At 44.9% G+C, this 13,410-nt stretch overlaps 2 non-coding genes across 2 annotated transcripts; both read right to left on the bottom strand.

The window, feature by feature from the left end:
* Positions 1 to 5,909: 5,909 nt before the first annotated feature.
* trnas-aga (transfer RNA serine (anticodon AGA)) lies at positions 5,910 to 5,991 on the bottom strand. Its single transcript has one exon. It is a non-coding gene; the product is annotated as a tRNA-Ser (tRNA).
* A 643-nt stretch (positions 5,992 to 6,634) lies between these two features.
* Positions 6,635 to 6,717, bottom strand: trnal-uaa (transfer RNA leucine (anticodon UAA)). The gene has a single exon. It is a non-coding gene; the product is annotated as a tRNA-Leu (tRNA).
* Between the last annotated feature and the right edge of the window lie 6,693 nt (positions 6,718 to 13,410).

Here is a 13,410-nt window from a genome sequence, read left to right as displayed (position 1 = left end):
ACTCTCTCCCGCTCTCCCCACATCACGTTATTCTGGACCTTGACGAACAGAGAGATGGAAATGTGAAAGGTCAGTCTTCTTTCAACAGTGGCCCGTGGAAACCAGGGTTCAATTTCCCGACCGGGAGATTACATTTTTATTGCCTCTAAAAGCTTCACTTTCATTCCTCTTGCAATATATCTCCAAGTGGAGGTTTACCAGAAAAATCCCACATACAACAATGAAATGGATGGTCAGTTAATCTGCGTTTTGGTTTTGTTAGTTGAGGGAGGAAGGATAATTTCCTTAATAATGGATTCCAGCATTTTCATTTTAGACACACACAGACACAGCCATGTACACACGCAGACACTGATACATAGACAGATACTAACACACACACACACACACACACAGGTACACTCACTGACAGACAGACACACGTGTAGATTGAACCGCAGAGATGAAAGGTCATCAAATAAATGGTTAGAATAGATTCACTGAAATTTGAATCCTGTTTAACGCCATCTGTGGTGAGTGTCCTTTACTGACCCACACCAGTTCTTCGTTAGTGTACTGGTGAGTATCACCGCTTATCACGCAAGTGACCGGGGGTTCAATTTTCCAACGGGGAGGTTGCACTTTCGCTGCCTTTAAAAGTTTCACGTTCATTTCTCTTGCAATTTAGCTCTAATATTTGATGCGGAAAATACACTGAAAGGCTATCACGGACCACGAGGCACCGGACACAACAAAGGCAAACCAAGCCCAGTCGACAATGCAAAGTCCTCCTCACAAACATCTTGGGACTTGTAACAAAATTGGGAGAGCTGTCCCAAGAATAGGCTGACATTCCCATACTCACAGAATCATACCTTTCGGCCAACGTCCCAGACTCTTCCATCACCATCCCTGGGAATGTCCACTCCCACCGACAGGACAGACCCACCAGAGGTGGCGATATAGTGATGTGCAGTCAGGAGGGAGTCCTCAGCATTGACTCCGGACCCCATGAAATCTCATGGCATCAGGTCAAACATGGGCAAGGAAACCTCCTGCTGATTACCACCTACCGCCCTCCTTCAGCTGATGAATCAGTCCTCCTCCATGTTGAGCAGCACTTAGAGGAATCACTGACGGTAGCAGGGGCACTCTGGGTGGGGAACATCCATGTCCATCACCAAGAGTGGCTCGGTAGCACCACTAAGTTAAGCGAATTGTAATGAACTAAATGGTTGAAATAGAGTCACTGAAAATTGGAGCTCATCTAACGCCATCCGTGGTGATTGTCCTTGACCGACTCACGGCAGTTCCTCGTTAGTCTCGTCTGTCCAGCGGGAGACCGGGGAGGCCCAACTTTAACTCCTTTGAAAAGACAGAGAAACACTCTGAATTGCGTTGTAAAAGTGAGACACACACAAGCAGACACCCACACACTCGTGCAGATTGAAACGGAGAGATGAAAGGTTTGAAAAGAAAGCTCTGAACCGTAGTCGGCAGGATTCGAACACACGCGGAGAGAATCCAATGGATTTCGGGACGACAACTTGACCTGTTCTAAATGCTGTTTACATTAAAATTACAAAGATCCATCGGTCTGGAACAGACGAGCATTAAGAATCAGGATGCCTGTGTGTGTAATGTACCTGTATTTGTGTGTCTCACTTTTTCGAAGTTTTTCTGAGTGAGTCTCCGTTCCTCTGCCTTTCTTCGCTCTGTCACTCTCTCCCGCGCTCCCCACATCACTTTATTCTGGACCTTGATGAACAAAGATATGGAAATGTGAAAGGTAAGTCTTCTTTCAACAGTGCCCCGTGGAAAGTTAAGCAAATTGTCATCAAATAAATGGTTAAAATAGATTCACTGAAACCTGAAGCGTGTCTGACGCCATCTGTGGTGAGTGTCCTGAATTAGCCCACGGCAGTTCCTCGTTAGTGTCGTGGTGAATATCCCCGCCTGTTATGCAAGAGACCGGGGCTTAATTCCCCGACGAAATATATCAAATCTTATTGCATTTAAAAGCTTCACTTTCATTTCTCTTGCAATTTATCTTCAACATTGGATGCGTGAAAAAACACTGATAAACTAACTCGGACTATCACACTTTCCACAATATAATTTCACTGACATTCCAGCGATTTTAAACCTTCCTCTCTGCGTCACCTTGATGACAGAACCACAATAATGAGCAAGAAATGAAAGAAACAGTCGCGTTGTTTTATTTTATTCGTTCATGGGATGTGGGCGTCGCTGGAGAGACCAGCATTTATTGCCCATCCCTAATTGCCCTTGAGAAGGTGGTGGTGAGCCGCCTTCTTGAACCGCTCCAGTCCGTGTGGTGAAGGTTCCCCCACAGTGCTGTTAGGAAGGGAGTTCCAGGATTTTGACCCAGCTACGATGAAGGAACGGCGATATATTTCCAAGTCGGGATAGTGTATGACTTGGAGGGGAACGTGCAGGTGGTGTTGTTCTCATGCGCCTGCTGCCCTTGTCCTTCTGGGTGGTAGAGGTCGCGGGTTTGAGAGGTGCTGTCGAAGATGCCTTGGCGAGTTGCTGCAGTGCATCCTGTAGATGGTACACACTGCAGCCACTGTGCGCCGGTGGTGGAGGGAGTGAATGTTTAGGGTGGTGGATGGACCTGAGGAACTTCTGCAGCAGTGTCCTGGGGCTGAGATGATTGGCCTTTGGCAACCACTAACCATCTTCCTTTGTGCTCGGTATGTCTTCAGCCACTGGAGAATTTTCACCATGATTCCCATTGACTTCAATTTTACGAGGGCTCCTTGGTGCTACACTCGGTCAAATGCTGCCTTGATGTCAAGGGCAGTCACTCTCACCCCACCTCTGGAATTCAGCTCTTTTGTCCATGTTTGGACAAAGCCTGTAATGAGGTCTGGAGCCGAGTGGTCCTGGCGTAACCCAAACTGAGCATTGGTGAGCAGGTGCGGCTTGATAGCACTGTCGACGACACCTTCCATCACTTTGTTGATGTTTGAGAGCAGACAGATTGGGCTGTAATTGGCCGGATTGGTTGTGTCCTGCTTTTTATGGACAGGACATACCTGGGCAATTTTCCACATTGTCGGGTAGATGCCAGTGTTGTACCTGTACTGGGACAGTTTGGCTGGAGGCGCCGCTAGTTCTGGAGCACAAGTCTTCAGCACGAGAGCCGGGATGTTGTCGGGGCCCGGAGCTTTTGTTGTATCCACTGCACTCAGCTGTGAGACACACACGCACAGACACATTACACACACGCAGCCATGTACAAACCGACACTGATACACAGATAGATAATCACACATACAGTTACACACACTGACAGACAGACACACACGTGTATGTTTAAACGCAGATATGGAAGGTTTGAAAAGAAAGCTGTGAACCGTTGTCGGCAGGATTCGAAGCTGCCGGAGGCCCCAATAGATTTCTGGTCCATTGCCTTCAGCACAACGACTTAACCACAACTAAAACCTGCTCACTTAAAATGGCAACGACCCATCGCTCTGCAACACACGGGCACCAAGGTTCACTAGGCCTGTGTGTGTAATGTGTATGTTTGTCTCACTTGTTCTAAGCTTTTCTGAGTGGGACTCCGTTTCTCTGCCTTTCTCTCTCTCTGTCACTCTTTCCCGCGCTCCACACATCACTTTATTCTGGCACCTTGACTAACAAAGAGATGGAAATGTGAAAGGTAAGTTTTCTTTCAACAGAGGCCCGTGGAAAGTTTGTGTGCAACGTGCCTGAGTGTCACTTCCACGCTTTTCTGAGTGTCTCACAGTCTTTCTTTCTCCCTGTCATTTTGTCCCCAGCTCCCCACATCATTTTGCTCTGTACCTTGACCAACAAAGTGATGGAATTGTGAAATGTAAGAACTCTTTCAACAGGGACCCATGGAAAGTTAAACAAACTATCATCAAATAAATAGTTTAAAAAGATTGACTGGAACATAAAACATGTCTCAGACCATCTGTGGTGAGAGGACATTCACTTCGTGCATCAGTTCTCCGTTAGTGGGAGCACGCGGAAGACCGAGGTTCAATTGTGGCATTAAAAGTCTCACTTTTATGTTTCTGGCCATTTATCTGCAAAATTGGATGCAGAAAATCTATTGATAAAATGTCCCCACCTTCCCGAAATTAATTGCACTGATATTCCAGCGAATCTCAGATCTCTCTAATCTGCTCCACTCTGGCCTTTGAGTCTGAAGATTGTGGTTTCAAGCCCCACCCCACCAGAGAGCTGAGCAGAGCAGAAGTTCCCAAACCGGGAACCGGACAAGGTGATCAAGGGGTCTGAGAAGAGGGAGGCCGGTGAAACTCACAAAACAGGAGATGCCTGCAATACCAATCGTCTCCAGTGGTGGCGGTGCAGCTCTCCCCTCAACTCTCTCAGTTTGATGCAATCACAATTGCCCACAACAAAAATTTGCATTGATATCGAGTCTTTAACGCAGCAAAACGCCCCAAGGCGCTTCACACCAGCGTAATCGGACAAACAATTGACGCAGAGCCGCATGACTGGTATAGTTATCAGCCGTCGCTCAGTGGGCATCAGTCTTGGCAACGAGCTCACAATGTGTTGAAAGAAGGCTTGTCTTTCACATATTCCATCTCTTTGTTAGTCAAAGTCCAGAATGAAATGATGTGGGGAGCGGGGGAAAGAGTGACAGAGAGACACTCTGAAAAGCGTTGAATAAGTGAGACACACACGGACAGACACAATACACACACACTGACTCAGCAGACACTGATACACAGATAGATACTCAAACACACAGGTACACACACTGACAGACACACACACACGTGTCGGTTGAAACGCAGACGTGAAGGGTGTGAAAACAAAGCTCTGAACCTGCACGGGGAGACCCCATTGAATTTTTTATCCATCGCCCGAAACAACTCGGCCACGACTGCGAGAGCTCAGCGAAATGCTGCTCACTTAAAATTGCAACGATCCATCGCACTGCAACAGACGGGCACCAAGAACGACCGTGCCTCTGTGTGTAATTTGTGTGTGTCTCATTTTTTCTCAGCTTTTCTGTGTGAGTGTCCGTTTCTCTGTCTTTCTCTCAATAGTCCAATATTCCGTTTGCCTTCTGGATTACTTGCTGCACCTGTATGGTGACTTTATGTGTTTCATGTACGATGACACCCAGATCCCTCTGTACTGCAGCATTTTGTAATATTTCTCCGTTGAAATAATATTTTGCTTTTTTATTGTTCCTGCCAAAGTGGATGACTTCACATTTTCCCACCTTATATTCCATCTGCCAAATTTTTGCCCATTCGCTTAACCTGTCAATATCCCTTTTCAGATACTTTGTTTCACCCTCGCTACTTGCCACCTCTTTTCGTATCATCAGCAAATTTGGCAACTATACACTCTGTCCCTTCATCCAAGTCATTGATGCACATTGTAAATAGTTGAGGTCCCAGCACTGATCCCTGCGGCACCCGTCAGTTACCGATTGCCATTTTGAAAATGACCTTTAATCCCGACTCTTTGTTTTCTGTGAGTTAGCAAACCCCCAATCTAAGAGCTCTTATCTTGTGCCTGTTATTCTCTGCGAGGTAAAGGTCAGAAGCAGTGGCAGGAAGCGGCAGAAGGCACGGGTGTGTGCAAGCGTGGAGAACAACAAGCAGCAGGGATATCACCTTTTATTTGGCACCTGATCGAATGCCTTTTGGAAATCCAAATATACTGCATCCATTGGTTCCCCTTTATCCACCCTGATCGCTGCTTCCTCAAATAACTCTAATAAAATTGTCAGACAGGATTTCCCATTCATAAAACCATATTGACTATTCGAGATTGTATTTTGAGTCCGCGAATGTCCTGCTCCGACTTCTTGACAATGGATTTTCATTTCACACACACTCGGATCGGTTGAAACGCAGAGATTAAACGATAAAATGATAACTCTAAACCGTCGTCGGCAGGATTCGAACCTGCGTGGGGAGACCCCAATGGATTTCTAGTCCATCGCCTTAACCACTCGGCCACGACTACTTGCTAAAAGCACAATGCTGCTCACTTAAAATCGTAATAATCCAGCGCTCTGCGACACCGAGCCGCAGAACTGGTGTCGGCATCAACCGTCGGTCAGGGGATCGGTTGTTCACGCTCATTGCTCGTTTGGAAAGTGGTGGGTGGACCTGGCTTCAAATACACCTGGACGATGAACTTCTCCTCCCTTTAAAGATATCATTTATCTCGAACATTGGACGTGTGATAAAAACACTGATAAACGAACTCGGACAATCCCACTTTCCACAATATAATTTCACTGATATTTCAGCGATTTTAAATCTCACTCTCCGCGTCACCTCGATGTCAGAACCACAATAATGAGCAAGAAATGAAAGGCAGAGTCGCGGTGTGAAGAGACCCGGGCTAATTCAGCATCCCGAAGTGGCTGATGGAGGCAGATTCAATGATGGCTTTCAAAACGGAACGGGATAAGCACTTGAAAGGAACAAAATTGCATTGCTCGGGGGATAGGGCGGGGTCGTGGGACGAGCTGGATTGGTGTTGCATGGAGCCGGCACGGACACGATGGGCCAAAAGGCCTCCTTCCGTGCTGTCACCTTTCCATGATTCTGTGATGCAAATTGCAAAAGAGAGTCAATGATCAGTATCAAAATGTAACATTTACCAGGAGTGGGGTTCGAACCCACGCGGGTATAAACCCATTGGATCTTAAGTCCAACGCCTTAACCACTCGGCCATCCTGGTCCTTTTACAATCTTGCTCTATATGTAATGTACTTGAGTGTCACTTCTTCTACGCTTTTCTTTGTCATCAAATAAATGGTTGGAATGGATTCAATGAAATTTGCAGCGTGTCCAACGCCATCTGTGGGGAATGTCCATCAACTGCTCACGCCAGTTCCACGTTGGTGTCGTGCTGAATATCCCCATCTGTCACGCGGTTGATCAGGGTTCAATTCTCCAATGTCGAAGTCCCGGTGTTTCTGCCTTTAAAAGCTTCACTTTCATTTATCTCCAATATTTGATGTGGAAAATACACTGAAAGTCGAACTCCGACCATCCCACTTTCCACAATTTAATTTCACTGATATTCCAGCGATTTTAAAACCTGCTCTCTGCGTCACTCTTCACCTCGATGGCAGAACCCGAAAAATGTGCAAGAAATGAAGACGCAGAATCGAGCTGTGAGCAATCCCGGGCTGATTCAGCAGCCCGCAACAGAGAGAGAGAGAGAAACAGAAAGAAAGAGAAACAGAGAGCGAGACACAGGAAGAGAGACGGAGAGTGAGAGAGGCACTGATGAGGGCGCAGAGGAGGTTAGCGAGAAATATCCCACATACAACAATGAAATGAATGGCCAGTTAATCTGCGTTTTGGTGGTGTTAGTTGAAGAAGGAAGTTTCGCAAATTGTCATCAAATAAATGTTCAAAATAGATTCACTGAAATTTGAAGGGTGTCCAACGCCATCTGTGGTGAGTGTCCATCACCAGATTACACCAACTCCTCGTTAGTATTGTGGTGAGTATCCTCGCCTGTAACTCGAACACCCGCGGTTCAATTCCCCGACCGAAAGTGGAACTTTTACTGCCTTCAAAAGCTTCACTTTTCGTCCTGTGCCAGTTCTTCGTTGGTGTGGTGGTGAGGGACAGAGAGAGAAAGACATCGGAAAGGGCGGAGAGGAGATTCACCAGAAAGATCTCACATCCAGCAATGAAAAGGATGGTCAGTTCATCTGCTTTTTGGTGGTGTTCATTATCGTCCAGGTTTGGAAATTTGCGACCAGCAAGGCCCCACAAACAGCAATGACAGAGTAACAGGTGCATGAGGCAGATGGAACAAGAGTTTCAATGAGCAGTATCAAAATGTAACGGAAATAACAGTTATCAGAAATGGGTTTCGAACCCACGCGGGTGTAAACCCGTTGGATTTTTAGTCTAATATTTTAACCCCACGTCTCCATGCTTGTCGATGTGTTGAGATGGTGCTGAGTATCCCCGAGTGGTTAAAGCGATGGATCAGAAATCCATTGGGATCTTTCCGCGAAGGTACGGATCCTGCCGACTGCGGAATGCCATTATCAGCGGTTTAACATGCAGCAAACTTCTCATTCTTCAGTGAATTAAAAATGCACGGCTTTGAACACTTCGAGTTTTATGCTCATTGGAATTGATCTGCAAGATTTCACGAAATCGACGACAGAAATAGAACAAAGAATGTGCCAAATGACCGATAGTCTGTCTCTCTCTGTGTGTTTCAGTCACCCGATGTGTTTCTGTCTGTTTGTGTGTGTGTGTTGGTGTGTGCGCGCGCCACACATTTTCTCCGTTTTCCTGAAGTGGTCTCTGTCTCTTTCTTTCTCTCCCTCACTCTCTCCCGCGTTCCTCACATAATTTGACTCTGGACATGATCCAACAAAGAGATGGAAAAGTGGTCGTTCATCTTCTTTCACCAGTGGCCCGTGGAAAGATAAATAAAGTGTCATTCAGCACCAGGCCGAGTGGTTAAGGACTTAAGATCCAATTGGTTCACAACCGGGTGAACCCCACTCCAGGCAGCTCTTTAATTTAATCCCGTTACACTTTCATACTGCTCAGTTCCACTCGTTTCCCATCTGCATTATGTACCTGTTACTTTGTCATTGCGGTTTGTGGGACCTTGCTGTGCGCACGGCTGGAAACCTGGACGATAATCTTTCCTCAAACAATACCACCAAAAAACAGATGAACTGTTGGTTCTGATATCGAGGTGAAGGGTGAGGCAGAGAGCAGCTTTTAAAATCGCTGGAATATCAGTGAAATTATATTGTGGAAAGCGGGATGGTCCGAGTTTGTCTTTCAGTGTATTTTCCGCATCCAATATTGCAGGTAAATTACAAGAGAAATGAAAGTGAATCTATTAAAGACAGCAAAAGTGTAACCTCCCTGTCGGGGAATTGAATCCTGTTCATCCGCGTGGATTTTTCTCTCTGAATACACAGATTCCGATGTTGAAAACGTGACAGGAACATTCTCTCCAACACGAATTATATATAAGACACTTGGAAATCCATGAACAGACATTGATAGCCCCATGGTAGCACTGGGTCTGGATATGGAATGGGCGGTTCAAATCACTGGAGAATGACAAGAATCCCATCGTTTTAATTCTGTTTGGGAATCAAATCACTTATTTAAATTTTTTAAATAAAGCATTAAGCAATATAAGAGCATAAGAACATAAAATACGAGCAGGAGTAGGCCACTCGGCCCCTCGAACCTGCACCGCCATTCAATAAGATCATGGCTGATCTTCGACCTCAACTCCACTTCCCGCCCGATCCCCATATCCCTTGATTCCCCGAGAGTCGAAAAAATTATCGATCTCAGTCTTGAATATATTGAATGACTCAGCATCCACAGCCCTCTGGGGTTGAGAATTCCTAAGATTCACAACCCTCTGCGTGAAAAAAATCCTCCTCATCTCAGTCTTGAATGGCCGACCCCTTACCCTGAGACTATGCCCCCTACTTCTCGACTCTCCAGCCAGAGAAATCAGCCTCTCGGCATGTACCCTGGCAAGCACCCTCAGAATCTTATATGTTCCAATGAAATCACCTCTCATTCTTCTAAACTCCAGAAAGTATAGTCCCATTCTACTCAACCTCTCTTCATAGGACAAACCTCTCACCCCAGGAATTAATCTAGTGAACCTTCGTTGCACCGCCTCAAAGGCAAGTATATCCTTCCTTAGATAAGGAGACCAAAACTCTGCGCAGTACCCCAGGTGAGGTCTCACCAATGCCCTGTACAACTGTAGTAAGACTTCATTACTGTTGTACTCCAACCCCCTTGCAATAAACGCCAACATGCCGTTTGCCTTCCTCATTGCTTGCTGCACCTGCATAATCACTTTTTGTGTTTCTTGTACGAGGACACCCAATTCTCCCTGAACACCAAATTTTACTAATTTCTCAACATATAAAAATATTCTGCTTTTCTATTTTTCATACCGAATTGTAAAACCTTACATTTCCCCACATCATACTCCACCTGGCACCTTCTTACCCATTCACTTAGCCTGTCTATATCCCTTTGCAGACTCTTTGTGTCCTCCTCACAGCTTACTTTCCGACCGAGCTTTGTATCACCAGCAAACTTGGATGCATTACACTCGGTCTGTTCATCTAAGCCATTGATATAGATTGTAAATAGCTGAGGCCCAAGCTCCGATCCTTTCGGTACCCCACTAGTAACAGCCTGCCAACCTGAAAATGACCCATTTATCCGTACTCTATTTTCTGTCCATTAACCAATCCTCTATCCGTGCTAATGGATTATCCCAACTCCATGAACCCTTACATTGTGCAACAACCTTTGATGTGGCATCTTATCGAATGTCTTTTGAAAATCCAAATGTACGACATCCATTGGTTCCCCTTTATCTATCCTGCTAGTTGCATCCTCAAAAAACTCGAATAAGTTTGTCAAACACGATTCCCCTTTCATTAAACCATGTTGACTCTGCCGAATCATATTATGATGTTCGAAGTGCCCTGTTACCACTTCCTTAATAATGGATTCCAGCATATTCCCGACGGCAAGAGGTCAGGCTAATTGGCCTGTCATTCCTTGTTTTTTCTCCCCCTCCCTTCTTGAATAGCGGGATAACATTTGCTGCATTCCAATCCACTGGGACCATTCCAGAATCTAGAGAATTTGGGAAGATCATAACCGATGCATCCACTATCTCTGCAGCCACCTCTTTTAGAACTCACGGATGTTGGCCATCGGGTTCAGGGGATTTGTCGGCTTTTAGTCCCATTAGTTTGTCCAGTACTTTTTGTCCAGTGATATTAATTGTATTAAGTTCCTTCCTCTCATTTACCCCCTGGTTCCCCATTATTTTTGTTATGCTTTTAGTGTCTTCCACTGTGAAAACAGAGAAAAAAAATATTTGTTTAACGTATCTGCTACTTCCTGATTACCTATTATAATTTCTCCTGTCTCAGCCTGTAAGGGACCAATGTTTACTTTTGCTACTCTCTTCCTTTTTACATCGAAACATAGAAACAAAGAAAATAGGAGCAGGAGTAGACCATTCGGCCCTTCGAGCCTGCTCAGCCATTCAATATGATCATGACTGATTCTTTATCTCAATACCATATTCCCGCTCTCTCCCCAAACCCCTTCATGCCTTCTGTGTCTAGAAATCTATCAATGTCCTTCTTAAATATTTTCAGTGACATGGACTCCACAGCCTTCTGGGTAGAGAATTCCATTGGTTCACCACCCTCTGAATGAAGAAATTTCTCCTCATCTCAGTCCTAAATGTCCTGCTCCGTTTCATAGCCTGTGACCCCTCGTTCTGGACTCCCCAGCCAGGGGAAACATCCTCCTTGCATCCAGCCTGTCTCGCCCTGTCAGAGCTTTATACGTTTCAATGAGATCCCCTCTTTTTCTTCTAAACTCTGGTGAATACAGGCTTAGTCGATTGAATATCTCCTCATACGATAGTGCTGCTATCCCAAGAATCAATCTGGTGAAACTTCGCTGCAATCCCTCCATGCCAAGTGTATCCTTTCTTAGGTAAGGAGGCCAAAACTGCACACAAACAGGTGTGGTCTCACCAAGGCCCTGAAAACTGCAGTGAGACATCTTTTCTCCTGTACTCAAATCCACTTGCAATGAAGGCCAACATACCATTTGCCTTCCTAACTGCTTGCTGCACCTGCATGCTTGCTTTCAGTGATTGGTGTACAAGGACACCCAGGTCCTTTTGTACATCAACGTTTCCCAATCTATCACAAATTAAATAATACTCTGCCTTTCTGTTTTTCCATCCGAAGTGGAGAACTTCACATTTATCCACGTTATACTGCATCTGCCGTGTATTTGCCCACTCAATCAACTTGTCTAAACCGCCTTGAAGCCTCTTTGCATCATCCTCACAACTCACCATCCCATCTAGTTTAGTATCATCAGCAAACTTGGAAATATTACATTTGGTTGCCTCATCCAAATCAGGGGACCAAAGAACGGATCCCTGCGGTACCCCACTAGTTACCACCTGCAACCCCGAAAAAGACCCATTTATTCCTACTCTCTGTTTCCTGTCTGTTAACCAATTTTCAATCCATGCCAGAAAATTAACCCCAACCCCATGTGATTTAAGTTTGTACACGAACCTCTTATGTGGGAGTTTCTCAAAGGCCTTCTGAAAATCATAATGCACCACATCCACTGGTTCCCACTTATCGATCCTACCAGTTACACCCTCAAAAACCTCCAGTAGGTTTGTCAAACAAGATTTCCCTTTCATAAATCCATGTTGACTTTGTCTAATCCCATTGATATTTTCGAAGTGTCCTGTTATCACATCCTTTACAATAGACTCGAGCATTTTCCCTACTACTGATGTTAGGCTAACCGGTCTGTAGTTCCCTCTTTTCTCTCTCCCCCCTTTTCTAAATAGTGTGGTTACCTTTGCCACCCTCCAATCTGCAGGCATTTCTCCAAAAACTATACAGTTTTTGAAGATGACAACCAATGCATCCACTATTTCCATAGCTAACTATTTTAATACTCTGGGATGCAGATTATCAGGCACTGGGGATTTGTCGGCTTTCAGTCCCATTAATTTCTCCAGCACTATTCTTTTACAAACACTAATTTCCTTGAACACCTCCTTCTCACTAGACCCTTGGTTCCCGAGCATATCTGTGAAGTTGTTTTTGTCCTCTTCCGTGAAGACAGAACCAAAGTATTTGTTTAATTGCTCTGCCATTTCCTTGTTCCCCATTATAAATTCTCCCGTTTCTGACTGTAAGGCACCTACATTTGTCTTCACTAATCTTTTTCTTTTTACATACTTGCAGAAGCTTTAACAGTTTGCCTTTATGTTCCTTGCAAGTTTACTCTCATGCTCTTTTTTCCCCTTTTAATCTTTTTTGCTGAATTATAAACTGATCCCAATCCTCAGTCTTGCTACATTTTCTGGCAACTTTATATGACTCCTCTTTGGATCTAAAATTATGCTTAATTTCTTTTGTTAGCCATGGTTGGGCCGCTTTTCCTTTTGTGTTTTTGCGCCAGAAAGGAATGTTTAATTGATGCAGTTCATGCATTCATTCCTTAAATGTTAACCATTGCCTATCCACCATCATGGTGATCCCCAATCTATCACAGCCAACTCACTCCTCATTCTTCGTAGTTTCCTTTGTTTAGATTTAGGACCCTAGTTTCGATTGGACTATTTCACTTTCCATCTAAATGAAGAATTCTATCATGTTATGGCCATTCTTTCCAAAAGGACCACGCGAACTAGATCATTAATTAACCCCTTCTCATTGCACAATATCCAATTAGGGATAGCCTGTTCCCGAGTTGTCTCCTCAACGTACTGGTCTAAAAAACCATCTCAGACTCACTCCAGGAATTCATCCTCCACAGTATTATTACC

This window comes from Heptranchias perlo, unplaced genomic scaffold (genome assembly GCF_035084215.1).
Source record: "Heptranchias perlo isolate sHepPer1 unplaced genomic scaffold, sHepPer1.hap1 HAP1_SCAFFOLD_56, whole genome shotgun sequence".
Classification (NCBI taxonomy): domain Eukaryota; kingdom Metazoa; phylum Chordata; class Chondrichthyes; order Hexanchiformes; family Hexanchidae; genus Heptranchias; species Heptranchias perlo.
The sequence above is the reverse complement of the archived record's forward strand: the minus strand, read 5'-3'. Positions and strand labels throughout refer to the sequence as shown.